This window comes from Mus caroli, unplaced genomic scaffold (assembly GCF_978045245.1).
Source record: "Mus caroli unplaced genomic scaffold, Mus_caroli_1 scaffold_1, whole genome shotgun sequence".
NCBI classification, from domain to species: domain Eukaryota; kingdom Metazoa; phylum Chordata; class Mammalia; order Rodentia; family Muridae; genus Mus; species Mus caroli.
The window spans coordinates 184,102,194-184,129,572 of record NW_028227256.1 but is presented as its reverse complement, the minus strand read 5'-3'; the positions used below and the strand labels follow the sequence as shown (position 1 = coordinate 184,129,572).

At 41.8% G+C, this 27,379-nt stretch overlaps 1 long non-coding RNA gene across 1 annotated transcript in view; it reads left to right on the top strand.

Annotated features, from left to right (window-relative positions):
* Positions 1–20,781: 20,781 nt before the first annotated feature.
* The window catches only part of LOC110304649 (uncharacterized), a 28,656-nt gene continuing 22,058 nt past the window's right edge, over positions 20,782–27,379 (top strand). Inside the window, exons 1-2 of the long non-coding RNA XR_002379094.1 lie at positions 20,782–20,842; positions 21,914–21,992. This is a non-coding gene — a long non-coding RNA (uncharacterized LOC110304649). The remainder of the gene's footprint in view (positions 20,843–21,913; positions 21,993–27,379) is intronic.

Here is a 27,379-nt window from a genome sequence, read left to right as displayed (position 1 = left end):
AGATTAACTAATATTTTCCATTTTATTATTAATAAAAATATAGTGAGAATTGCCTTTCTTAATATCAAAATTGAATACTTCCTGTGACAAAAAATAGTTTCATTTCCTTTTCAAAGAAGAGGAGAAAATTTAAGAATTATGAACAGAACTTTTAAAAGCAAAGTCAAGAGAGCATAATAGATAATTATTAAATATGCGATTCATATGAACCATCACATAGAAATCTCACAGTAACATTTTTGGCTACTCAGATCAAATGTAGTTCCTACCTTATCTGACTCTCATACAAATGCTTTGGGTACACTTTGCTGCTTTATAAATGCTTAGTGTTCTCAGCTAAGATTTAAACAAACCCGTCTGGCCAAGATAGGGCTCCTCTCATCCTCAGGTGAGAGGGGTCTACAATCATCTTTACTTCTTTGGCTGGAACTCTTATTTCACCCTGGCTACCGTATTATCAACCAGGCAACTGCTTCTGGTAGAACTTTGGGCATGATATTTCCTCTACCTCTTCCTCCTCCTTTTCTTCTTCAATAGTTTCCCCAAAGACTGATTGAAATTCCCCAAGCTCCTGCTGTACCTGGCCTAGATCTGGCTGGAGACTTCACAATGCATGTTCCCTAATATTAGATATTAGACCATTGGCTAGGCAGCTTGATCCTTGATCCATGCACTAGTTCACCCAAAGCGAGAGATTCTCTTTCCAACATTTTCCTAAGAACAGACTTATTACGTTTGAGAGTCGATGGAGTGAGGACCTCCATGAAGCAGTTCTTTATGCCCATTTATAAGGGATGAAGTGCTGTTTGACTTTGATGTTCTTAAGATGTTCTTAACATTGATAAAAACAGAGAACAATTCTCTTTGATCTGTGACACCAGCAGTTGCCTTGATTATGCTTCAGATGCCAAATACAAAATTTGTGGCACAAGAAAATTTGCTGTGGTGCCAAAGGAATGACTTAACTGATACGCCATGATGTTTATACCATGTGCTGCCCTGGTCTCTTTATGAAGGTGAGCAGCATCCTAGTAACTTGTAGTTCGAGGGACTGAGGGAAAACTGACAGGTAGAGATGTTGGCTCTCTCAGTGTTGGAGAAGTGACAGGTGCTAACAGTGTTTCAACCTTCCTACATATTGGTTGTTGGCAAACTCAACAGACATGAGTTTCCACTTCTCCAACTGTACAGAGACTACACAGAGTTGAAGACATGTATACCATAGAGAGCCACAGTGAACACCAAGCTCTTTAAGACTAAGCATAATTCAGTGGTGAGAACTCAACACTAGACTTATGGGGAGGTGCAATATAAAGCTCACTGTGTATTCATAGTGGGCTTCTTCACATGACTGGACCCCTCTGTGGCGCATACTTCTACTCTAGCACTTCGGCAAATGACCTCAAGGGTTTACTACAGATATGAAGTTCCGACTTTGGTGCTAACCTCACCCGATGCTCTAACCCTGTGTCTTTTTCAGACTTCATTATTATGTTTCCAAGAATCTTTCCTCCTGACAAATACTTTTTTTTCATAGTATACATACACATACTTCAAAATTTTTTCACCACTTCTTTTTTCTTCCTTTTTTTATTCTTTAATTTTTTTTTACAGTCCAGTAATTATCCCCCTCCTGTTCTGCTGCCCTCTGACTGTCCACATCATGTACCTCCTCCCCAATATCCAAGAGGATGTCCCCAACTCCCCATCCCACCAGACCTCCCCACTCTCTGGGGTCTCAAGTCTCTTGAGGGTTAGGTGTCTCTTCTCTCACTGAGGCCAAACCAGGTAGTCCTTTGCTATATATGTGTTGGGGGCCTCAGACCAGCTAGTGTATACTGTCTGGTTGGTGGCTCAGTGTCTGAGAGATCACAGGGATCCAGGTGAGTTAAGACTGCTGGTCTTCCTATGGGGCCACCCTCCTCTTCAGCTTCCTCCAGCTTTTCCCCAATTCTACCACAGGAGTTCCCAGCTTCTGTCTATTGGTTGGGTGTAAGTATATGCATCTGACTCAGCTGTTTGTTGGCCCTCTTGGAGGTAGCCATTCTAGGCTCCTGTCTGTAAGTACCCCATAGCATCAGTATCAGTGTCACCTTGAGCTGGATCTCAATTTGGGCTGGTCACTGGACCTCCTATCCCTCAGGCTCTTCTCCATTTTTGGCCCTGAAGTTCATTTAGACAGGAACAATTCTGGGTCGGAGTTTTAAACTGTGGGGTGGTAACTCTATCCCTCCGCTTGATGCCCTGTTTTTCCACTGGAGATAGACTCTACAAGTTCCCTCTCCTTACTATAGGGCATTTCAACTAAGGTCCCACCCTTTGGGTTCTGAGAGTCTCTTACCTCCCAGGTCTTTGTTACTCTCTATAAGGTTACTTCTTTTTCTTGAAGTTATCTCTAAATTAATACAGTTAAAATGTCATATAATTGTTATATAAAATGATATTTTAAAATATGAATTCATTGTGAAGTAGTTAAAAAGCTCATTAGAGTTTATACATAGTGTTACAATTACTTGTTCTTTTTTGTGGTAGAATGTCTAAAGTCTACTGTCTTAGTAGTCTTCAAGAATATTCTACAGATAAAGAAACAGTCAGGAAGGGCTCCAGAGTGCTCTCCATGCCACAGGACCTCAGGATCACCTCGGGATCACGGGTGAGTTAAAAGCAACAACAGCTTCAAGAATCTCAGAGGGTCTTATGCTGTTGGGAACAAGGACAAAGGAACCCCACCCAACCAGAGGCTGGGATCCAATCTGGTCGGAGCCACCCTCACCATCTTCTTTCTGAACCCAACGGAGGCCACTAAGGGATCCAGAGTGCTCTCCACACTGCAGGACCTTGCAGGACCTCGGGATCACCTGGGGATCACAGGTGAGTAGAACACAACATTAGCTCCAAAGAATTGCAAAGGGTCTTGTGCCAGCAGGAACAGAGACAAAGGAACCCCACCCGACCAGAGGCTGGGATCCATTCAGGTGGGGGCCAGCCCCACCATCTTCTGTGTGAACCTGGCTGAGGCCATATAGGTCACCAGAGGACTCTCCACGCCGCAGGACTCCTAGCACACCCAGGACCTCAGATCACCACAGACCAAGGCTGATCTTCAATAAGAGCATAAATAATAAGAAGCCAACATTCACGTGGAAACTGAACAACACTCTACTCAATGATACCTTGGTCAAGGAAGAAATAAAGAAATTAAAGACTTTTTAGAGTTTAATGAAAATGAAGCCACAACATACCCATTCTTATGGAACACAATGAAAGCAGTCCCTGAGTGCCTCCAAGAAAACTAGAGAAAGCATACACTAGCAGCCTTACAGCACACCTAGAAGCTCTAGAATGAAAGGAAGCAAATTCACCCAAGAGGAGTAGACAGCAGGAAATAATCAAACTTAGGGTTGAAATTAACCAAGTGCAAAAAAAAGAACTATTCAAAGAGTCAACCAAACCAGGAGCTGGTTTTTGAGAAAATCAACAAGATAGATAAATCCTTAGCCAGACTAACTAGAGGGCACAGGGACAGTATCCTAATTAACAAAATCAGAAATGAAAAATGAGACATAACAACAGATCCTGAGGAAATCCAAAACATCATCAGATCCTACTACAAAAGGCTATACTCAATAAAACTGGAAAACCTGGATAGAATGGACAACTTCCTAGACAGATACCAGGTCCCAAAATTAAATCAGGATCAGATTAACGATCTTAACCATCCCATTTCCCCTAAAGATAGAAGCAATCATTAATAGTCTCCCAAACAAAAAAGCCCAGAACCAGATGGGTTTAGTGCAGAGTTCTCTCAGACCTTCATAGAAGACTTAATTCCAACTCTACTCAAACTATTCCACAAAATAGAAACAGAAGGTACTCTACCCAATTCATTCTATGAAGCCACAATTACTCTGATACCTAAACCACAGAAAGACCCAATAAAGATACAGAACTTCAGACCAATTTCCCTTATGAAATATCGATGCAAAAATACTCAATAAAATTCTCGCTAACCAAATCCAAGAACACATTAAAACAATCATCCATCCTGACCAAGTAGATTTTATTCCAGGGATGCAGGGATGGTTTAATATATGGAAATCCATCAAGGTAATCCCTTATATATACAAACTCAAAGACAAAAACCACATGATCATCTCTTTAGATGCGGAGAAAGAATTTGACAAGATCCAACACCCATTCATGATAAAAGTCTTGGAAAGAACAGCAATTCAAGGCCCATACCTAAACATGATAAAAGCAATCTACAGCAAAACAGTAGCCAACATCAAAGTAAATGCTGAGAAGCTGGAAGCAATCCCACTAAAATCAGGGACTAGACAAGGCTGCCAACTTTCTCCCTACCTATTCAACATTGTACTTGAAGTCCTAGCCAGAGAAATTCGACAACAAAAGGAGTTCAAGGGGATACAAATTGGAAAGGAAGAAGTCAAAATATCACTTTTTGCAGATGACATGATAGTATATATAAGTGACCCTAAAAATTCCACTAGAGTACTCCTAAACCTGATAAACAGCTTCAATGAAGTAGCTGGATATAAATTAACTCAAACAAATCAGTAGCCTTTCTCTACACAAAGGATAAACAGGATGAGAAAGAAATTAGGAAAACACCCTTCACAATAGTCACAAATAATATAAAATACCTTGATGTGACTCTAACTAAGGAAGTGAAAGATCTGTATGACAAGTACTTCAAATCTCTGAAGAAAGAAATTAAAGAAGATCTCAGAAGATGGAAAGATCTCCCATGCTCATTGATTGGCAGGATTAATATAGTAAAAATGACTATCCTGCCAAAAGCAATCAACAGATACAATGCAATACCCATCAGAAGTCCAAATCAATTCTTCACTGACTTAGAAAGGGCAATTTGAAAATTCATCTGGAATAACAAAAAAAAAAAAAAAAACCCTATTCTCAACAATAAAAGAACCTCTTGGGGGAATCACCATGCCTGTCCTCAAGCTGAACTACAAAGCAACTTTGATAAAAACTGCATGGTACTGGTACAGCAACAGACAGATAGATCAATGGAATAAAATTGAAGACCCAGAAATGAGTCCACACACCTATAGTCACTTGATCTTTGACAAGGGAGCTAAAACCAGCCAGTGGAAAAAAGACAGCATTTTCAACAAATGGTGCTGGCACAACTGGTGGTTATTCTGTAGAAGAATGAGAGTTGATCCATTCTTATCTTCTTATACAAAGCTCAGGTCTAAGTGGATCAAAGAACTCCACATAAAACTAGAGACACTGAAATTTATAGAGGAGAAAGTGGGGAAAACACTCAAAGATATGGACACAGGGGAAAAATTCCTAAATAGAACAGCAATGGTCTGTACTGTAAGATCAAGAATCAACAAACGGGACCTCATAAAATTGCAATGCAAATAGTAGGGCAAAAGATACTGTCAATAAGACAAAAAGGCCACCAATAGGTTGGGAAAGAATTTTTACCAATCCTAAATCTGATAGGGGACTAATATCCAATATATACAAAGAGCTCAAGAAGCTGAACACCACAAATTCATATAAACCCGTTAAAAATGGGGTACAGAGCTAAAACAAAGAATTCTCAACTGAGGAATACCAGAGGGCTGAAAAGCACTTGAAAAAAAAATGTTTAACATCCTTAATCATTAGGGAATTGCAAATCAAAACAACCCTGAGATTCCACCTCACACTAGTCAGAATGGCTAGGATCAAAAATTCAGGTGACAGCAGATGCTGGCGAGGATGTGGAGAAAGAGGAACACTCCTCCATTGCTGGTGGGATTGCAAGCTGGTACAACTACTCTGGAAATCAGTCTGCGGTTTCCTCAGAAAATTGGACATAGTACTACCGGAGGATCCCGCAATACCTCTCCTGGATGTATATCCAGAAGATGTTCCAACCGGTAAGAAGGACACATGCTCCACTATGTTCATAGCAGCCTTATTTATAATAGCCAGAAGCTGGAAAGAACCCAGATGCCCCTCAACAGAGGAATGGATACAGAAAATGTGGAACATTTATACAATGGAGTACTACTCAGCTATTAAAAAGAATGGATTTATGAAATTCTTGAGCAAGTGGATGGACCTGGAGGGCATCATCCTGAGTGAGGTAACCCAACCACAAAAGAAGTCACTTGATATGCACTCACTGATAAGTGGATATTAGCCCAGAAATCTAGAATACCCAAGATACAACTTCCAAAACACTAGAAAATCAAGAAGGAAGACCAATGCATGGATACTTCATTCCTCCCTAGAATAGGAAACAAATTATCCATGGAAGGAGTTGCAGAGACAAAGTTTGGAGCTAAGACGAAAGGATGGACCATCCAGAGACTGCCCCACCCGGCTGTCCATCACATAATCAGCCACCAAACGCAGACACTATTGCATATGACATCAAGATTTTGCTGAAGGGAGCCTGATATAGCTGTCTCCTGTGAGGCTTTGCCAGTGCCTGCCAAATACAGAAGTGGATGCTCATAGTCATCTATAGGATGGAACACAGGGCCCCCAATATAGGAGCTAGAGAAAGTACCCAAGAGCTGAAGGGGTCTGCAACCCATATAGATGGAACAATAATATGAACTAATCAGTACCCCCAGAGCTCATGTCTCTAGCTGCAAATGTAGCAGAAGATGGCCTAGTCAGCCATCACTGGGAAGAGTGGCCCCTTAGTCTAGCAAACTTTATATGCCCCAGTACAGGGGAACACCAGGGCCAAGAAGTGGGAGTAAGTGGGTAGGGGAGCAGGGTGGGGGGAGGGTATAGGGGACTTTGGGGATAGCATTTGAAATGTAAATGTGTAAAATATCTAATAAAAAATGTGGGAAAAAGATGAGGAAGCACACACTGCGCTTCTAGAGGACCAAGTTCAGTTGCCAGGACCCACATGTTCAGAACCACCTATAACTCCAGCCTCAGTGGATCATACATGCTCCTCTGGTCTCTTCCTGCAACCACCCACAAGTGCAGATCAACTCCTATATGTATAGATAATAATACAAATAATGTCATTTTTATTTTCATAAAAAAAGAAAGAAAAAGAAACAGTCAGAGGGTGGACCAGGAGGGAGATAAAATCTGAACTGTAAAAAAAGATTAAATAAAATAAAAAGAAAATGTGATCTTTATATATAAAATAGAATATTATTTAGTCTTAATGAAGAGCAAAATTACAATGTAGGAAGAGTGGATTGCATTATAGATCACCATGTTAAAATTTTGCCTGACTCATAAACTCAAATACTACCTTTAATCATATAATACTCCATATAATCAAATAATCATACAATGTTATTTATAGGACTTGAAAGCATAAGGGGACTATAAGAGGAGAGGAAAGAGGATGCAAGGGGGACAGGAAAATCAAATGTATCATTAAAGCAGAGGACAGCTTGTGATAATGAAGAGCCTTAACAAGAGGCATGGAGAAAAGCTGGAAAGACTGAGAGAGAGAGCAAATAAGAGCAAGGCATGCTGGGGGCACCATATGAAAATAAAAGCGTTATTTTCTATCCTTACTAGAAATAGTAACAAAAGTTTTAATAAACAGAAGCACAAAAGAGAAAAGGAAAGAGTTTATTGTCATTGGCTGTCGTCAACCAGACTAACGGTGGGGATATTTGTTTGTCTGGTTATTTTTGAACATTTTCTCACTCTATCTTCCTAACATGGCAGCTACCACTTCCCATCTGCTCTTTATTTCTGTGAGTTATTTCTTGGTTTTTAGATTCTGCAATGACTGAGATTTTACACCATCTTTCTTAGGGACAATTGACACAGTGTCCTCTAGGTTCCCAGCACTTTTGTAAGTAACAGGATTTCTTTGTTTCTGGGCTGAATAGTCCACATGTGGCTCCACTACATTTTCCTCACCTTCTCCTGTGTTGATAGACGGTAGCTTCATTTCAGACCTTAGCCTTTGCTAGTCATGATGGGTTCATTTCTAGGGAAAGGATAGTTAACAAATTCCCAACCTTTACCTTGCAAGTAGAACCAATCGTTGGCATTACTATCTTTTTTGTCCTCCAAGGTCAAGGCTGTATCTTTGGTATTTGGGCCTGGACAGGTCTCTGTTTCAGGGAAAGCTTTCATGCCTATTTTATGATAGCTAAAGTTATTCCTGGTCTCCATACACTAGATGCTAGTAGCAACTGCAAATCATGATATTTGCTGGATGACAGCCAATGTCCCAGTGGTAGGAAAACACTTGAAAACCACTGTTCCAGGTATTTCTTAAGTTCTGAGGCACACTGCTAGCCACTGATGTCTACCATCTCAAGTATAAGCACATGGTTTTCTACTCTTGTGCATAAATTTCTTCACATGTCCCCCCAAATGTGGGGCATTTTGATTACCTATAAGACAAAGAGACAGAGAAGGAGAGTTAATAATTGCTTATAATTAAATGCTGAGAACCGGTGCTGGGTTGTTTGGTGAGGGCTGCAATAGGGCCTGTGGTTACCATTATCACCTCTTGAAGATTTTTAAAGTTCTAGTTTACCTTAGCTTGATGGTCAAGTTCACACTCAAGGACTCAGTGGCTGTGCATTCTCCCATACAAAGGACCTGGGCCAATCACAGAGAAGGCCAAGGTGGGTGCAAAGAGTTTCCTTTGCTGCCCCTGCCTTGATCCAAATTATTTGCTTCTAGTGGGTACCTAGCATAGTAACTGGATGCCCAAGAACAGTTAATACCTCCCAATGAATTGATATATAACTCTCTTCATAATAAAAAAAATCCAGTTATTTATAGGTGAAGATTGGGAGAAAGGCAAACACACATTTCTCTTTTTCATTACCCAAATCTCAATTTCCAGTATCAATGTAGACGGGATCTGTTTTTGCATTGTCTTGGAAAGCATCAAGAAAGAAGGATCAGCTTTCTGCACGCCTCCTAATTAAATGGCCTTCAGGCACGAGTAGTAGAAAGTCGTCGTCTTTGTGTTTTGCTTGTGACAGTGAGTGAGCATGGGGCTGATGTGATGACTTCTCTGAAGGGAAGGGAGCCCTGGGAAAATGTAAGCGAGTGTTTAAGTAATTATCATCATGCACATAAAATTAAGCATTCTTAGAGATGAATTATGCTGTTTCTTTTCCACTGGGTAGGGTAAATAAGGAACAGATTATTTTATTTTACTAACTTTTACTGGGGACATTTTATAAATCACAAAGCAGTGAACTTCACCACATGAGTCTCGAGATGCTGGCCACCATCCAGCTCTGGGAAAGTACCAGCGTGAGTTTGACTTCAGAGAACAGCATGGCCCACGAGAACATCTGGGGTTCAAAGTTTTAGAAAGAGACAGTTGAGACCCCTCCAGAAAGCCTCTTCTTTCAGTGGGAGAAGCACAGTGCCTGCATTTGGAAAGGGCCAGAGGCACTGGCAAGAATTTTAAGCACAGGCAAGCATCGATGTCAACCTCAAAGAAATCCACCAGAACCCTAATAAGATTATCCAGTGGGATCCAAAAAACCATACCTGCTCTCTATCTCTTGTCCATTTTCCTTCTGTTGGGTTTTATACAGAAAATGTGTTATCTGGTGGGTGATGGATCCTCATGTGTTAAAGTAGTAATGAAAGAAGTGGGGTCATCAGGAAAGAATCTGGGCTCAAGGGCATGCTCAGAAGACGGTCGTCCACATGTAAAGGGCCAGAATTCACAGCTTAGCATGCAGAGGCATGTCTCAGAGTCATATCAGGGCAAGTGATCTAATAGACACAGTCCGGCCTCTGACGACCGACCAGACAGGACCCCTGTTAACTGGACCTCTGTGTCTTGACTCGAAGAGGTAGGTCTCTATCCTCCCAATTATGAAACTTTCTCTTTCTTAAAGAGGAGGGAGGAAAAGGACAGAGTGGATGGAGAGATGCTCATTTATCTTCAGCAGAGATTTTCCATTCCAACTCACTCAAGATGCCTTGAGGTAGAGAGATGAATTATTCATCAGGCATAATTACCTGGAAGATTTTAATTATAAGCCATTAGGGAGAGATTGCCTTGCATTTTCTCAGAAATGGGAACATTTTTGGACATCGTGAGATGCTTCCTCTGATCTCTCAGCTTTCCAGATGTATGTGATAAGTACAATTTGGATGAAGGCATGGAGACTCAAGACACATAAAATTAAATTCCTTTACCAGAAAATGTCATCTGCATGTGTAAAACCTATCAACCCTAAATCAAGAGAAAAATACAAGCCAAATTAACAATCACCTGCCCTTTGAATTTCACCTTATTTATTTAATTTTTGTTCATTTTTGATCCATCTTGAAGGGGGGGCACAATTTCTGTTACTTTATAATTACTGGGCCTAGAATATTTTATTTCCAGTGAAGTAACAGTGTCATTATTGTAGATGAGTTTATAATCGGTGCTTGAATAAAATAATCTACATGTGTTTCTCTTAATTGGCTTATAGGAATCAAGTGCTTGTCTAAAAGTCTGTTAGAATTGAGGGATAGCTGTACACAGCAGCTGCAGGAACTACAGAAAATGCTGGCTTACCTCTCATTTCCTCATATAGAGAAGCATAAAACATGTGAGGTTTAAATGGGAAACACATTATACTTAGTAAGTTTTGATTCTTCTGTGATGTTTGACTAGACAATGAGTAAATTCAATTTAGGTGAATTTTGGTGTATTTTATTCCATTCTGTTTCCATAGAAATCAAGAAGCACATAATTTTCACACAATACATTATACTTTTATATTTTTTATTTTTAAAAATTTTATCTATGAGTCCCATGTTTATGCCATTTCCACTCCTCCCTCAGCCCCTCCAACATCTCCCTCTCTGGTGTTTTGGGCTGACCACTTGGGAATTGGCTAGCCTATCAGGATGCTTATCTCTCAATAAAACGGATTCCCCCTTCCTCGGCCACCATTGATTGTTCTTCATTGAAAGAGGGCCTTGTGAATTACTGCCCAATACTACTGTGGCCATTCAGTACCAGACAACCAGTGTGCAAGCTGTGAGGTAGTGTCTTCTAGACATGCTCCAGATTCTTCACACGGAGACCACCCTACACTGACCAGTGTGAGGACCTCACATGACACGTTTCACCTAGAGATTTGTTAGAGTAAGACAGGCAAGGAGCCACAAAGTGTGACCAAGCATTGTCTGTAGTCTCCTTATGCTGGCACAAACGTACGTGCTCATGAATGACCCCCCCCCTTGGTCATTACATACATAAAGAGGAAGGTGTGTTCTTCTGATTCCCACTACTCTTAGATGTCAGTCAAGAAATTCAAGCTATCAGTCTGCAACCAGGAATCTCAAGACCAAGATCAAGCTGGTTATGATACAGCTTAATATCATCTAGAGATGTTTATGGTATTTGTACTGTGTTTCTCGGAAAAACCGGGATTGAGTTGTACGTGTGCTATTGCTTCCCATTTTGGACATCTAAAACCATATAGAAAGCATCCCAGTGTCGAGAGTGAGAACAGAGCTAGAGTTTTGAGGATTCTTCTCTGTGTCTGTTCTCATGTCTTTTCCAGACACACTGGAAATGAAGCAGTTAACGTCAGTGATGCCCTTGCTTGCTAGTGAACTGGCTGGAACCTAACCAATTTGCTTTCGAACTGTAAGTTGCTAATGAAATGCAGGGTACAAAGTTCTCATTCCCTAAACCAAACCAAGCTGAACAAGAAGTTTCCAGGTCAGTTGATACATGCTTCTGATGGACTTCATGGCATTGTGACAGGGAGAGTGAGGACTGATGGGAACAAAGGACTTGGCCATTAATATTATTGGTCAGGTGCCATAATATTTGCAAGACACCCACCTGGAGACTGCTACACCGTGTTCATTTGCCCCTACACACATGGCAAAGAATTATGAAAACACCTGAACGTGTGCTCCTGTGCGGAGAGATGATAACTACATTGTCCATTGCTGACAAAATGCTTCTTTCAAGATTGGTTTATTTTTATTATGTGTATGGGCATTTTGCCTTCACTGTGTGTGCGCCCCTGGTATCTACAGAGAAGGGAGTATTGGGTCCCGAGGTACTGGAGGTATAGAACTACAGTTTCAGAGGGTTGTGAGCCATTCTATTGGGTACTGGAAATCACTTGGATCCCCTGAAAGACCAGCCAGTGCTCTTAACCAATGAGTCATCTCTCCAGCTCTGGGAAAGTAAGGGTGGTGATGTCATATCACTAAATTAGAGGACAGCTTGCAGGCATTCTGTCATGAGCCGTATCCCCGACCCCTCACTCCAGAATGTGGCTCTTAGAGATCTAGCTAACAAACTGAGGTAATCAGGCTTGTGGGCAAGTCTTGTTATCTACTTGGCCTTCTCACTGCCTTAGACTTAAATTTTGTCTCCGTCCTGGTGGATTAGTCATTGAGCCCTTGTCCTAAGGGAAGTCTGCCCAGACAGTGATTGGGTTTTGAAGCACTCTCCCATTCAGAAAGTTTCCAGAATTTATAAGAAGATACTGTGAGCCCACGCTTGTGTTTACAATTTTATAAATGGGTTGGAAAGGAAATGTATCTGAAAAAGTTCTTAAAGCCATTTGACTTTGTAAGTGAATGGAAAATACCAGGTTTGCATTCTGCTGTGTTTCTTCACACACGAAGTTTACACCATACAAACAAAACAGGACCTGGGGTATCCTACACGCCAGAGGCATGTCATGGGAGCTGGCGGGGCTGGGCCAGAAGCACTTTTCTCTTTGAAGGTGATACCACACATCACATAAACAAGCTGACGGCTTGAGAAGAAACACCCCAGTTTTAATCCCATTTGGAGCTAAGTTTAGATCATATTTTATCTTGTACCAGAATTCCTTATTTTGAAGATGTTTGTGATTTTTAAACATTAGTGTTTCTGAACAGAACAAAGGAAACCCAAACTGCCCACAGAGCAGGCACCGTGGCTTCCTCCGTATCAGCTCTGAGGCCTGGGTTAAAGAGCTCCAGGAAAGAGGCACAAAGAACAACTCTTTCTTCTTTTCTTTTTATCGAACTTAAACAGAGACGCCATGGGACTCGTGGGGAATGTCTACCTCCACATCCCGTCCAAGCAAACAGTTCCTTTTATCCCCAACTGACATACTTTTTAAAAGATTTATTTATTTCTATTTTGTGTGTATGAATGTTCTCCCTTCATGTCCACATGTATGCCACACATGTGCCTGGTGCCCTCAAGGTTCAGTAAAGAATGTCATTTCCTGGAGCTGGAGTTACAGATGGCTGTGAACTGCCATCTGGGTTCAGGGAACCAAACTCAGGCTCTCTGCAAGAGCAACAAGTGCTATTAGCTGTTGTTGAGCTACCTCTGCAGATCAGCCTCCACTGATACATTGTTAAAAGAGGATCTAGAATGGAACAAATATGTCACCAAGTGCTTCTCAAGCCTCCATGCACATCTGGGGAGTCTGCTTATCTTTATAAGGATGCTAATTAAAGACTTTAAGAGACGAGTCAACCACTTGGAGAGGGCATTCGGAGAGGACTGGGGGTCAGTTCCCAGTATCCACCTGTAACCCCAGCTCCAGGGGATTCAGTGCACTCCTCTGCTTCCCATAGATATCTACACTATGTGCACATACCATACCCCAAACATCGACATAATTAAAAACAAATAAGGAAAAATACTTTAAAGAAATATATTTAGTAGGGATTTCACATGTAAAGATTTTAATTCACACCTGAGAATTGCATGTAATCAGAGACATATGTGCAATTTCAGTGGATGCCAATGTGGCACTGTGATCAAGTATTGAATGGTATATTGATTATCTACCTTTCTATCAGTCATTTTGAAATCCTCAATCATCATCAACCAGAGGTGAACGACTGAGGACATTAAGTGTTCGGCAGCCTCTGGGGGTTGCTGCCCCCTTCAGACCATGCTTTGGGACCTGAGCATCCAGGCTGCCAGCTTTCTGGTAACTCCCTGGAGTGTTCTATGTAATCAGAAGATTTTGAAGCCAAATCCCAGGTTTGGGGAGAGACGGATGCCATTCATGTGCGAACACTGCCTGGTGATGGTGGCAGCTGCAACCACCTCAAATAAAGGATAACGGGCTCCTACTGCCCTCCTTTGGGGTAAATTACTTAGGCATCTTATAGAGTTCTCTGATTTTCACATTAACTTCTAATCCCTACAAAATGATTCGATAATAAAGTGGGACAATTTAAAGAATCTTTAGCAGATGGAAGAATTTCCAGCACAAAATTAAGAATAGTAGGAACAGTCATAAAGAAAATCAATATGCTTTGGTTTTTCTTCTAAATACTTTCATAATTATATTAGCCTGCGACTCATTTTTGGTTTGTGAAATTGAGAAGAATATAAATATGAATTACCCTTATGTAAAAAAAAATAAAGAAAACTTAGCTTTTGGTTACAAAATATAAACTATGGAGAAAGTATTTACATTTCAAAAGAAATTTTCATTGTAAATTTAGTAAGTACATTATAAATAACACATAGCTTTGTAGGATTGTACACACATTTTAGTGGATTTGGCGTAACTGCACATCCTTCTATATGTTTCTACTGATGCTGCTTCTGAAAATTGATCTTAAAACTTACACTCTAAGAATGGGCAGAACTTTAGAATGAGAGTTAAAAGAAGAGGACTTACATCTCTCCCCCACCATTGCCCAATAACAGGAAATCAGATTATGGGTAATTTTGATGCACTTGATCAAGACATGCCATATGTTTCTATGTGTGTATGCAAATGTGCACATGATCATGTATGTGAGGACCCATGACCATGTCCCAGTGTATATGGTTCTGTTACAACTATTATTAAATAAGATGATAGGAGAGGATCAATTCAAAAATAAATTTAATGGAAACAGACAATTTGTGTCAAGTTCAAAGAAGTTGTCTGCAGTAAAGTGAGTGTCTGCTGTTGGTCACTTCACTTGTGCAACAAAGACCAGAAGGGCTGAAGAATTCCAAAGGTGACCACAAATGAGGACTGTACTGGCTATTTTTGTGTCAACTTGACACAGCTGGAGTTATCACAGAGAAAGGAGCTTCAGTTGAGGAAGTGCCTCCATGAGATCCAACTGTAAGGCATTTTCTCAATTAGTGATCAAGGGAGAAAGGCCCCTTGTGGGTGGTGTCATCTCTGGGCTGGTAGTCTTGGGTTCTATAAGAGAGTAGGCTGAGCAAGCCAGGGGAGGCAAGCCAGTAAAGAACATCCCTCCATGGCCTCTGTATCAGCTCCTGCTCCCTGACCTGTCTGAGTTCCAGTTCTGACTTCCTTTGGTGATGAACAGCAGCATGGAAGTGTAAGCCGAATAAACCCTTTCCTCCCCAACTTGCTTCTTGGTCATGATGTTTGTGCAGGAATAGAAACCCTGACTAAGACAAATTGGTACCAGCAGAGTGGGGTATTCCTGTGACAACCTGACCATGTTTTGGGGAGGACTGTGGAAGGACTTTGGAACTTTGGGCTTGAAGATCCATTCGTTGTTAAGAGCTCTGTCAGATGTTGTGTAGGAGCTTGGAAGATAATGCTGAGAACAGTGCAGAAGAAGGAGGCCTGGTTTGTGAAATTTCAGAGGGAAAATTAAAGACTCTCTTCAGGGCCATTGCTGTTTTTATTGTGAAGATTTTGTAGTTCTGGTTAGCTGGGGCTGAAGAATCAGCTGTGATTAACAAGATACCAGAACTACTAAAGCAAAAACTTTGCATTACTGGGACTATTGATGCTGGTTAGCTGGAGCTAAGAAATTAGCGGTGATTAAGAAGAGACCAGCATCATTGAGGTGACATCTTCTGGGAAGTGTTTTCTGAAAGCACAAAGAGGCTGTGTTCCAGAGATGGCCAAGGTTGTACTCCTGCTGCAGCGGGACTTGGTAATGTGTAAGGGTCACCCAGGTGGTTCTGGTTTTGAAGGCATGAAGGGGTCACGCAGAGCAGCTGAGGCTCGGCACTGTGAGAGGCCATGGAAGGCCATTGGTGAAGGTGCAGCCTCAGTTGCAATTGAAGGCCCAGGACTGAAGGGGTCATGTAGTGTTTTGGAGATGCCAGTACCATGAGATGACCACCAAGAGCAGCAGCAGCAGTGGAGTACAGGTATCTGGAGCCTAGAGGATGACGCGTGTGCTACAAAGGGCATGGCTGGAGAAGTGACCCAAGCCCTTGGAGGAGCCCAGAAGATCGTGAGTTGGATCCCAGACATTGGACGGTTGGAGATTGACTTTTGCTTTTGATTGTGACTGTGCCCTGATATTTTCCCTCTTGAAGGAAGACACTGTTTTAGTGGAGCCCACAGTTAAGAGACTTTTAATTGTGAAGAGACTTTGGATTTTAAGAGATGGATATTTTAAAGAGATTGAAAATTTAAGAATATGTAAAGACTGTGGGACTTTTAAAGTTATTTAGATCTTGGGGATGAATAAGAATGTAAGAGTTGAGGCTTACTAGTGATGTGTTTGTGTGTCAAGTTGACAAGGGGTCAATTGTACTGGCTATTTTTGTGTCAACTTGACACAGCTGGAGTTATCACAGAGAAAGGAGCTTCAGTTGAGGAAGTGCCTCCATGAGATCCAACTGTAAGGCATTTTCTCAATTAGTGATCAAGGGAGAAAGGCCCCTTGTGGGTGGTGTCATCTCTGGGCTGGTAGTCTTGGGTTCTATAAGAGAGTAGGCTGAGCAAGCCAGGGGAGGCAAGCCAGTAAAGAACATCCCTCCATGGCCTCTGTATCAGCTCCTGCTCCCTGACCTGTCTGAGTTCCAGTTCTGACTTCCTTTGGTGATGAACAGCAGCATGGAAGTGTAAGCCGAATAAACCCTTTCCTCCCCAACTTGCTTCTTGGTCATGATGTTTGTGCAGGAATAGAAACCCTGACTAAGACAAGGACAATATTTTTAATTTTCTTCATGTTAATCTGCATGTGAAAGCACAGCTCAGATAGCACCCATGTGCAGGTGTGAGCTGCTGAAGGGGAGGGCATAATGCCAGAGGTGTGACTCTTGGATGTTAGAACCTTGAGCTCTTTGTCTCTGATTTTACAATTTCCATGCATCTCTATTGAGAATGAGGAGAGGGTGCAGAGAGAGAAGGGGAGGGGAGGGGAGGGGAGGGGAGGGGAGGGGAGGGGAGGGGAGGGGAGGGGAGGAGAGGAGAGGAGAGGAGAGGAGAGGAGAGGAGAGGAGAGGAGAGGAGAGGAGAGGAGAGGAGAGGAGAGGAGAGGAGAGGAGAGGAGAGGAAGATGGGAGAGAAGGAAAGGAGAGAGGAGAGGAAGAAGAGGAGGAACAAGAATGGGGTGATGTGGGCTGGTGAGATGGCTCAGTGGGTAAGAGCACCCGACTGCTCTTCTGAAGGTCCAGAGTTCAAATCCCAGCAACCACATGGTGGCTCACAACCATCCGTAACGAGATCTGGCGCCCTCTTCTGGAGTGTCTGAAGACAGCTACAGTGTACTTACATATGATAAATAAATAAATAAATCTTAAAAAAAAAAAAGAATGGGGTGATGTGCTAATCTGCTACAAGTCAAGTGGATGCTACCACCCAGTGTTTGCAAATAAGTAGAAATCTAAGAAGGAACAAGAAGAAAATGGAAGTCGTATAACCAAACAGGTTTGGGTTCTAAGAAAAAGTGGTATTAATGAAATAATAAACATTCATGATGTATCATTAGAATTCAATATGATTGGGAGCTTCGGGAGCTTTTGTATTTCAAGTTTTAACTTCTAAACTAGACATTCAAATAAAAATTTCTCAATGTTTCACCTTAGAAGCCAATTAACCAATGACTGGTTTAACTTGAGACCCATGCCACAAGAGAAAGCCCATGGCCAACACTGCCTGTATGGCCAGAAACCAGAAGCTGGATGGCCCAGAGACCTAGGATGGAGCCAAGCACAAATACCCCCCCCCACACACACACACACACACGCAAAAATCAAAGAAATAAACCGTAATGATATTCCTCTATATTCATAGATTGGTCCCTAGCCCAATCATCACCAGAGAAACTTCCTCCCACAACTGATGGGAACAGATGCAGAGACCCACAGTCAAACATTAGGCAGAGCTCAAAGAACCCTGCAGTAGAGTGGGTTGGAGAAGAATTGTGGGACACCAGGAAAACATGGCCCACAGAACCAACTAAGCAGGGCATATAGCAGCTCACAGAGACTGAAGTATCAATCATGGAACTTGCATGGGTCTACACTAGGTCCTCTGCATACATGTTATAGTTGTTTAGCTTGGAGTTTTGTAGGGCTCCTAACAGTGGGAGTGGGGGGTGTCTCTGACTGTTTCTCCTGCTCCCGGGACCCTTTTCTTCCCTCTGGGTTGCCTCACACAGCTTTGATGTGTGGATCTGTGTTTTAGGCTTGTTGCATCTTGTTATATTGTGTTCTGTTGATATTCCTGGGAGGCCTGTTCTTTTCTGAAGGAAAATGGAGGAGGAAGGGGGGGGGGTTCCAGGGAGAATGTGTGTCTATACATAAGAGAAAGGTTGCTTCATTTCACTGACCTAAGTCTCTTTATCTCCTTCTATTTGTGGCAAAATTGACCCCTGAACTCATGGTTGCTCTGCAGAGGCAGATGGGGTAGAATTGGCACACACCCTGGCACACACCACGATGACTGCTAAGCAGAAGGGAAGTGTTCAACCCTTCACAATTGATACAAGATGCCCTCTCCCCTCTTAGAATAATCGTTGGCCCTCAGATGGGCAGGAAGAAGAGGCATGTGTGCCTATGTCCTAAATATAATGCACTGGACCTGAAGAACTGCTGACATCATGCCTCTTGTGGGCATTGACTAGAGCCACTGTGACGTTGCTTTCCTGTGACTTTGTGTGGTACAGGATGTTGTCCTTGGAAATGAAGCATGAAACTGTAAGGCTGGGAAAGCAACATATGTGAAAAGGGGGACAGGATCAGGTATGGGAGGAAGACAGGAGAGAAGCCCAGAGGGCCAGAAGAATGAATGGAAATAGCGTGTGTGTTATTAAAGAGAAAACACACAAACACCCATGTCCTGTATGTTTAAAACAATTATCTGCTACTTGGAAACAATTTTAACATCAAAAGGTTCAGTACTTAAATGAAGCCACCCCATTGCTATTACTTTGCAAGCTGTTGCAGAGAAGAAAAACCACATTGGTTAATTGCAGTAATTTGGACAATTGTTTTTCATGAATGGATTTCTTAATAGAGCAACTGCTGTGTGTTTGTATTGTGCCGTGGGGCTTGAGGAGGTGAGACACAACTAAGAAGGATAAACCTCTTTGGTTCTGAAATTATTTTATGTAAGGAGCATGACAAAAATTAGTAACTCACCGGACACACAGAGCTAACCCTGTTTTTCCTCAATCAATGGCAGGAGTAGGTGTGAGTGCAGCTACTACTCAGGTGTCTCTGACCCGGACAGACCCAGTGCCTAAGCCAACCTTGATGACCTGATCTAGGCTCCAAGGAAGAAAAGATGACAAACTCAGACATACAGAAAACACGTCCTGGCCTAGAGAGATGACTCAGCACCCAGGGGCCTTTCCCAGCACACACATGATGACTCACTCACGTCTGTCTGCAACTCTAGTTCCAGACCCTCTGATGCTCTCTTCTGATCCCTACAGGCATTACACTCAAACATGACACACAGATATACATGCAGCCAAAACAGCCATTCACATAGAATAAATTAATTAATAGAAAATATTATTGAAATATTTGGGGAAACATCCAAATTTCTTCCAGAGGTCCTAGCATGAAGAAAATGAAAAGTGCGATTGCCTCTCACTTCCTTAGTTCTTAAGCAAAAATAATGACTTTGATTTGAATCCATAACTGAATAAAAGTAATTAGAGTTTTTAGATATATCACTAGATTAATTTACTTAGTGTGCATGTGCTTGCACATGCATGCATGCATGCATGCATTCACAACACAGGTGCGGTGGTGCCAGTACAACCTGTGGCGACCGATTCTTTCCTGCCATGTGTTTCCCAAGAGTAGAACTCAGGTCCTCAGACTTGGTTACAGGTTTCTTTACCTGCTAGGTTATATCACCAACTAGATCTTAAATTGACATCTTTGGTAAGGAGAATGTCAAGCCTGTTTGATAGTCTCAGCACTTGACAGTCAGCAATACCAACAATAGCTATTATTCGCAAAGTACGACATCTTCAAATTAATGAATACGTACAGTTGAAGTTTTGGTTTTGCATCTTCCTCTTCTTTGTCATACAATGCCCAAAGGAAAACACTGGTCCAAACTCCCTCACTATGAGGGTATTCACCATGAGCCTGCGTGAATGACAGAAACTTCTTAGATTCAAACTCTGCTCCTCTTCCCTCATATAAAATTATTCCTCTCTCTCCTTTCATAGTGAAGTGCTCTGTGGAAGTCATGACATGACCGTTGTGTTACTTATAAAATATAGAACTAATGAGAGAAAGGCCACATATTTAATCTCTGGGTGGGCTACTTAGCTCTGTTATGGTACATGACCACACACTTTATCTTAACTAGGGACTTGGATCTAGCAAAATATCAATTTGGTTCAAATTTATTCCAGAAAATATTCCAATGCTCTCATTTTATTCCGGGTCAGTGGTTTTCAAAAATATAGGTTTGGTTTCTGTTCAGAAGTTCTCACTGGGTTTTAAAACAACTGAAAAATGTTAGCATTACTCCTCTGTAAACGATGAGCAGTTCAGCTCAAGGTTCATTTCATCAGACGTCCGTTCCAACTTTGAGCATAAGTTGAGTTTAACGGCTGGCCATGACTAATTCTCAGGTTCCAAACTTACAGCAGACACATCAGCGATGGATGTTCTATAGCCTTCTCAACAGCACCACCCATTGAGGACCAAGTAAGTGTCTAAAAACACACAACTACAGTGGCATTTCTCCTCCACATCGCTGCGGAGGGAAGCTACAAAGGGACGTAATGGAAACATTTAGGAAGTGGAATCTCGCTAGAGAAAGTATAGCACTGAGCACTGGCTTTGAGGTTTTACAGTCTGGTCTTGATTCTCATTCTCTCTCTGCTTCCTGTGTGTAGATGAAATGAGAATAACCGAGCCCCAGTCCGAGCCCCCGCACCCCTCTACCCCGTTCTTTTTCTTCCTAGTCTCCACCACCCTGGACTCTATCCCTCCGGGATTGTGAGTCAGAAGCCAACTTGTTTTCCTTTAAGCTGTTTCTCCTTGGGGTATTTTATCAGAGCCACCGTGGGGGCGGATAACTAATAGATCATAGCTCTCGGACCAAATGTAATCGGTAGCGGCTAAGGAGCAAGCCAGTGCAGCTCAGGGTCAGAGATGAGAGCTGGACATCGCTGCGCTAGAAATCGATGTGGCTTTGTAGGAGAGGAGGTTTGGGTGCCGTTCCCGAAGGGGTCCCCCTGTATCGACCAGAAAATCAGATCTTGAGAGGCACAAAGACACTACTCATTATGATAATCAGATTTTAAGTTGAGTCAGGAGGGAAGAGACAGTTATGGTTTAAAACCGAATAGTCTTGTGACGCTTAAATGGTCTCATATTTTCCAACTCAAAGAGGAAAACATTTCCTTGCATATTTTTTCAACTCTTAAAAGCCTCTTCCTATTTTCTCATAATAGAACTTTCTTGATGGTTTGTGAAGAAAGGGGCTGTCTGTGTGACACTGTCAACCTGTCCTTGACAGTGCCCATTTCATGACTAGATCATGCCATGCCTGTAACCAAATACAGCTTTACAGCATTTTGAAACAATACAGCTTAAAGCTCTGTTAAGAAGTTCTCACCCACATCTAATAGAAATGAAGGGAGCCCCGCTTCTTCCCATAGACAAGGGAGCTTTTCCTCCTCTCTGGGGAGATTTTTATGAGCATCCTGACATCTATGGAGGTGTTTTAAAGCCTCTGACATCGATCATGTTTTCTTTCCCATGAACCCTCAGGAGATCATTTTTATTGCCCAGTTGAATAAAGTGAAGGTCACAGAGAGCAAGTAGCTTATCCAAGTCACACAGATCTGAGGTAGGTATATTCTGACTCCGTTCAAGGTCAGCTGACTCTACTTTCTAGGCACTGTTCTCTCTCTCTCTCTCTCTCTCTCTCTCTCTCTCTCTCTCTCTCTCTCTCTCTCTCTCTCTCTCTCTCTCTCTCTCTCTCTCTCCTCTCTTTCTCTCTCTCTCTCTCCCCTCTCCTTCACACAATTGGCAAGAATAGCTATTCATGTGTTAGTCGTTGATCTTACTGTGCCTGTTTTACTCTGTTTTGTGGAATCAGTACCGCACGTCCTGAGAACAACACATGACTACCCCATTAGCAAATTTGTTAATGTGGACATGCTGTGCTCAGTCACGAAGAGGCTAACTCCATTATCTTCCTTTTGATTGGTTTTTGTTGGGATGCAGAGGATTTCTGCTTGTGGTTAGCTTTACAACATGTTGTAAATATCAATAAACTGCATATTAGCTGTCTAAAAGGAGCCTTGGTATTTCATATGCTTGTGAAGAAATGGAAATTTCAAGCTATATTAATACTATTAGTTTAGCTCTGAAAGCCACAACCATGCAGCCACTAAACAGCTCCTTTAAGATGTGAAAGTTTATGGATGAAATAAAGATATGCGTATGCATGGAATTATCAAACAGTAGGAGTCACCAAAACGTAGCTTTTGTACCCTTAGTAGCTTGAGGAAGCCAGGTGAGAGTGCATTCTTGATGAGTTTGAGACAGGGTCACGTATAGCCAAGGCTTGAATCCTCTGCATAGCAGAGGCTGGCCTTGAACTCCTGATCCTTCTGTTTGTCTCTCTTCTGTGATTGTGCTGAGATTGCAAGTATTCACCACTATGTTTAGCTAATAGAACATTCCGGTAGTAAGTGATGTTTTCAGGATTTTCTTTCTTCAAGATATTAGAAATCTTGATAGGAAATTTAAAGACAAGTCATGGGTAAATATCTGCCTTGAATCAATGCAGAGATATTGATTGATAGTGATAAAATGCTTTAAATATTTTCAGCTGTTATTAATTTTGAAACATTTTTAAAAATTTTTTTATCTATGTGTTTTGCCTGCAGGCACATAAGTACACTTAGTGTGTACTTTGTGCCCTCAGAAGCCAGACAAGGGCATCAGAATCTGAAACTGGATTTTACAGATGGCTGTCAGGTCCTGTGTGGCTGGTGGGACTGGAACCTGGCTGTGTCCTTGGTAAGAGCAGCAAGTGCCCTTAAGCACCGAGCCATCTCTCCAGACCCAACTATGTTAGATTTAAATATTCATAGAAAAATTAATTTTCTTTTGTGATTGGGTTACCTCACTCAAGATGATGCCCTCCAGGTCCATCCATTTGCCTAGGAATTTCATAAATTCGTTCTTTTTAATAGCTGAGTAGCACTCTATTGTGTAAATGTACCACATTTTCTGTATCCATTCCTCTGTTGAAGGGCATCTGGGATATGTGCTCACTGATAAGTGGATATTAGCCCAGAAACTTAGAATACCCAAGATATAAGATACAATTTGCAAAACACATGAAATTCAAGAAGAACGAAGACCAAAGTGTGGACACTTTGCGCCTTCTTAGAATTGGAAACAAAACACCCATGGAAGAAGTTACAGAGACAAAGTTTGGAGCTGAGACGAAAGCATGGACCATCTAGAGACTGCCATATCTGAGGATCCATCCCATAATCAGCCTCCAAACACTGATACCATTGCATACACTAGCAAGATTTTGCTGAAAGGACCCTGATATAACTGCCTCTTGTGAGGCTATGCCAGGGCCTAGCAAACACAGAAGTGGATGCCCACAGTCAGCTATTGGATGGATCACAGGGCCCCCAGTGGAGGAGCTAGAGAAAATACACAAGGAGCTAAAGGGATCTGCAACCCTAAAGGTGGAACACCAATATGAACTAACCAGTACTCGTGTCTCTAGCTGCATATGTATCAGAAGATGGCCTAGTCAGCCATCAGTGGAAAGAGAGGCCCATTGGTCTTGCAAACTTTATATGCCTCAGTACAGGGGAATGCCAGGACCAAGAAGTGGGAGTGGGTGGGTAGGAGAGTGGGAGGGGGAGGGTATGGGGGACTTTTGGGACAGCATTGGAAATGTAAATGAAGAAAATACCTAATTAAAAAAATTCAACATAAAAAAAATGTTGGATGAAAGAAAGAAAGAACCTTGGGCTACAAAGAAGAAAGCTCTGTCAACATCTTCTTGTAACTAGTAACAATTTAGAAATCACTTAACACCCCCGCTATGGGTTAAACGTGTCCTATATATTCCATGAAGTGCTCTGTTCTTTATCTCTCTTTAAAAAAATATCTAGCTAAATGTAATTGCCTGTTTATCAGCAGACTTCAAGCTTCATGACAGTAGGACTGCACCTAGCAGTATCTGGCACATGGTAGGGACTTTGTAATATTTTTTAATGAGTATGAGAATCTTGTCCTCCATAGCTTTTATAACTGATGTTGTACTTTTAAAAAGATATTTTTATTTATATGAGTACACTGCAACTGTCTTCAGACACACACCAGAAGAGTGCATCCCATTACAGATTGCTGTGAGCCACCATATTATGGTTGCTGGGAATTAAACTCAGGACCTCTGGAAGAGCAGTCAGTGCTCTTAAATAACTGCTGAGCCATCTCTCCAGCCCTAATGTTGTATTTTTATAATTGTGACCAAACCTGTACTATTTGTCATCACAAATCCCATTGGCAATTGAAATCTTTCATGTAGCAAATTGCTTATTAAGCACCTCCCATGAACCTGGCACAGAACCAGAATAGAATAGAGAACAAAACAGACTAGTTGCTGTCTTGTGGGGCATATTATTTAATGAGCATGAGACATTAAAGCAAAAGTAAACACGTGATTCAGTGAATACAAACTATGCAAAACCACTTTCATACCTCCAAATGCATTCTTTTTTTTTCTTTTCTTTCTTTCTTTCTTTTTCTTTTTTTTCTTTTGAGACAGGGTTCCTCTGTATAGCCCTGGTTGTCCTGGAGCTCACTTTGTAGACCAGCTCAGAAATCTGCCTGCCTCTGCCTCCCGAGTGCTGGGATTGAAGGCGTGCACCACCACACCCAGCCAAATGTATTCTTATTCCCCACTAAAATGACTAAAATCCATTTTTCTAAAGGGAACCAGGGCTAAGTGCTTGCCTAGCATGTGCGCAGTCCTAGGTTTGATCCCTAGCTCCACAACAGAGGTCAATAGTCATTTGGATTCCATTCATTCAAGAGCATCCATTTACCATCCTTTATGTACATGACTCTCCTCACACTGGAGAGACACTTAAACAAGACAGACATGGCTGTATCTTTCATGGAGAGTTGAGACTGAAAGGAAAAAGCAGACATTAATCCAGCAGGAGTAATGAGAGTCCACTCAGGGGTTTAAGCTTGGGAGGGATTGGTACTATTTACATGTTAGGAAGAACATTCTGAAGAAGACTGGAATAGAATCATCGGGAAAACAGGAAGCTACAGCTGCTGTCCAGAAGTGATGGTGTTTTTGACTATGGAAGCATCTGTTAAGAAGATGAAAGAAAGTAATAATAATAATAATAATAATAAAGTGTGGAGAATGGAGAAAGTGCTGAGTGAATGAAGTCATGAAGTGAATGTGTGTTTTTTTTAATTTTTAATATTTTTATTACATATTTTCCTCAATTACATTTCCAATGCTATCCCAAAAGTCCCCCATAGCGCCCCCCCACTTCCCTACCCACCCATTCCCATTCTTTTGGCCCTGGCATTCCCCTATATTGGGGCATATAAAGTTTGCAAGTCCAATGGGCCTCTCTTTCATTGATGGCCAACTAGGTCATCTTTCGATACATATGCAGCTAGAGACAAGAGCTCCGGGGTTCTGGTTAGTACATCATGTTGTTCCAACAATAGGGTTGCAGATCCCTTTAGCTCCTTGGGTACTTTCTCTAGCTTCTCCATTGGGAGCCCTGTGATACATCCAATAGCTGACTGTGAACATCCACTCCTGTGTTTGCTAGGCCCCGGCATCGTCTCACAAGAGACAGCTATATTTGGGTCCTTTCAGCAAAATCTTGCTAGTGTATGCAATGGTGTCAGCGTTTAGAAGCTGATTATGGGATGGATCCCTGGATACGGCAGTCTCTAAATGGTCCATCCTTTCATCACAGCTACGAACTTTGTCTCTGTAACTCCTTCCCTGGGTGTTTTGTTCCCAATTCTAAGAAGGTGCACAGTGTCCACACTTTGGTCTTCATTCTTCTTGAGTTTCATGCGTTTAGCAAATTGTATCTTATATCTTGGGTATCCTAAGTTTTGGGCTAATATCCACTTAAAGTGAATACATATTGTGTGAATTCTTTTGTGATTGTGTTACTTCACTCAAGATGATGCCCTCCAGGTCCATCCATTTGGCTAGGAATTTCATAAATTCATTCTTTTTAATAGCTGAGTAGTACTCCATTGTGTAAATGTACCATAATTTCTGTATCCATTCCTCTGTTGAGGGACATCTGGGTTCTTTCCAGCTTCTGGCTATTATAAATAGGGCTGCTATGAACATAGTGGAGCATGTGTCCTTTTTACCGGTTGGGACATCTTCTGGATATATGCCCAGGAGAGGTATTGCTGGATCCTCCGGTAGTACTATGTCCAATTTTCTGAGGAACCGCCAGACTGATTTCCAGAGTGGTTGTACAAGCTTGCAATCCCACCAACAATGGAGGAGTGTTCCTCTTTCTCCACATCCTCGCCAGCATCTGCTGTCACCTGAATTTTTGATCTTAGCCATTCTGACTGGTGTGAGGTGGAATCTCAGGGTTGTTTTGATTTGCATTTCCCTGATGATTAAGGATGTTGAACATTTTTTCAGGTGCTTCTCTGCCATTCGGTATTCCTCAGGTGAGAATTCTTTGTTCAGTTCTGAGCCCCATTTTTTAATGGGGTTATTTGACTTTCTGGAGTCCACCTTCTTGAGTTCTTTATATATATTGGATATTAGTCCCTTATCTGATTTAGGATAGGTGAAGATCCTTTCCCAATCTGTTGGTGGTTTTTTTGTCTTATTGATGGTGTCTTTAGCCTTGCAGAAGCTTTGTAGTTTCATGAGGTCCCACTTGTCAATTCTCGATCTTACAGCACAAGCCATTACTGTTCTATTCAGGAATTTTTCCCCTGTGCCCATATCTTCAAGGCTTTTCCCCACTTTCTCCTCTATAAGTTTCAGTGTCTCTGGTTTTATGTGAAGTTCCTTGATCCACTTAGACTTGACCTTAGTACAAGGAGATAGGAATGGATCGATTCGCATTCTTCTACATGTTAACAACCAGTTGTGCCAGCACCATTTGTTGAAAATGCTGTCTTTCTTCCACTGGATGTTTTTAGCTCCCTTGTCGAAGATCAAGTGACCGT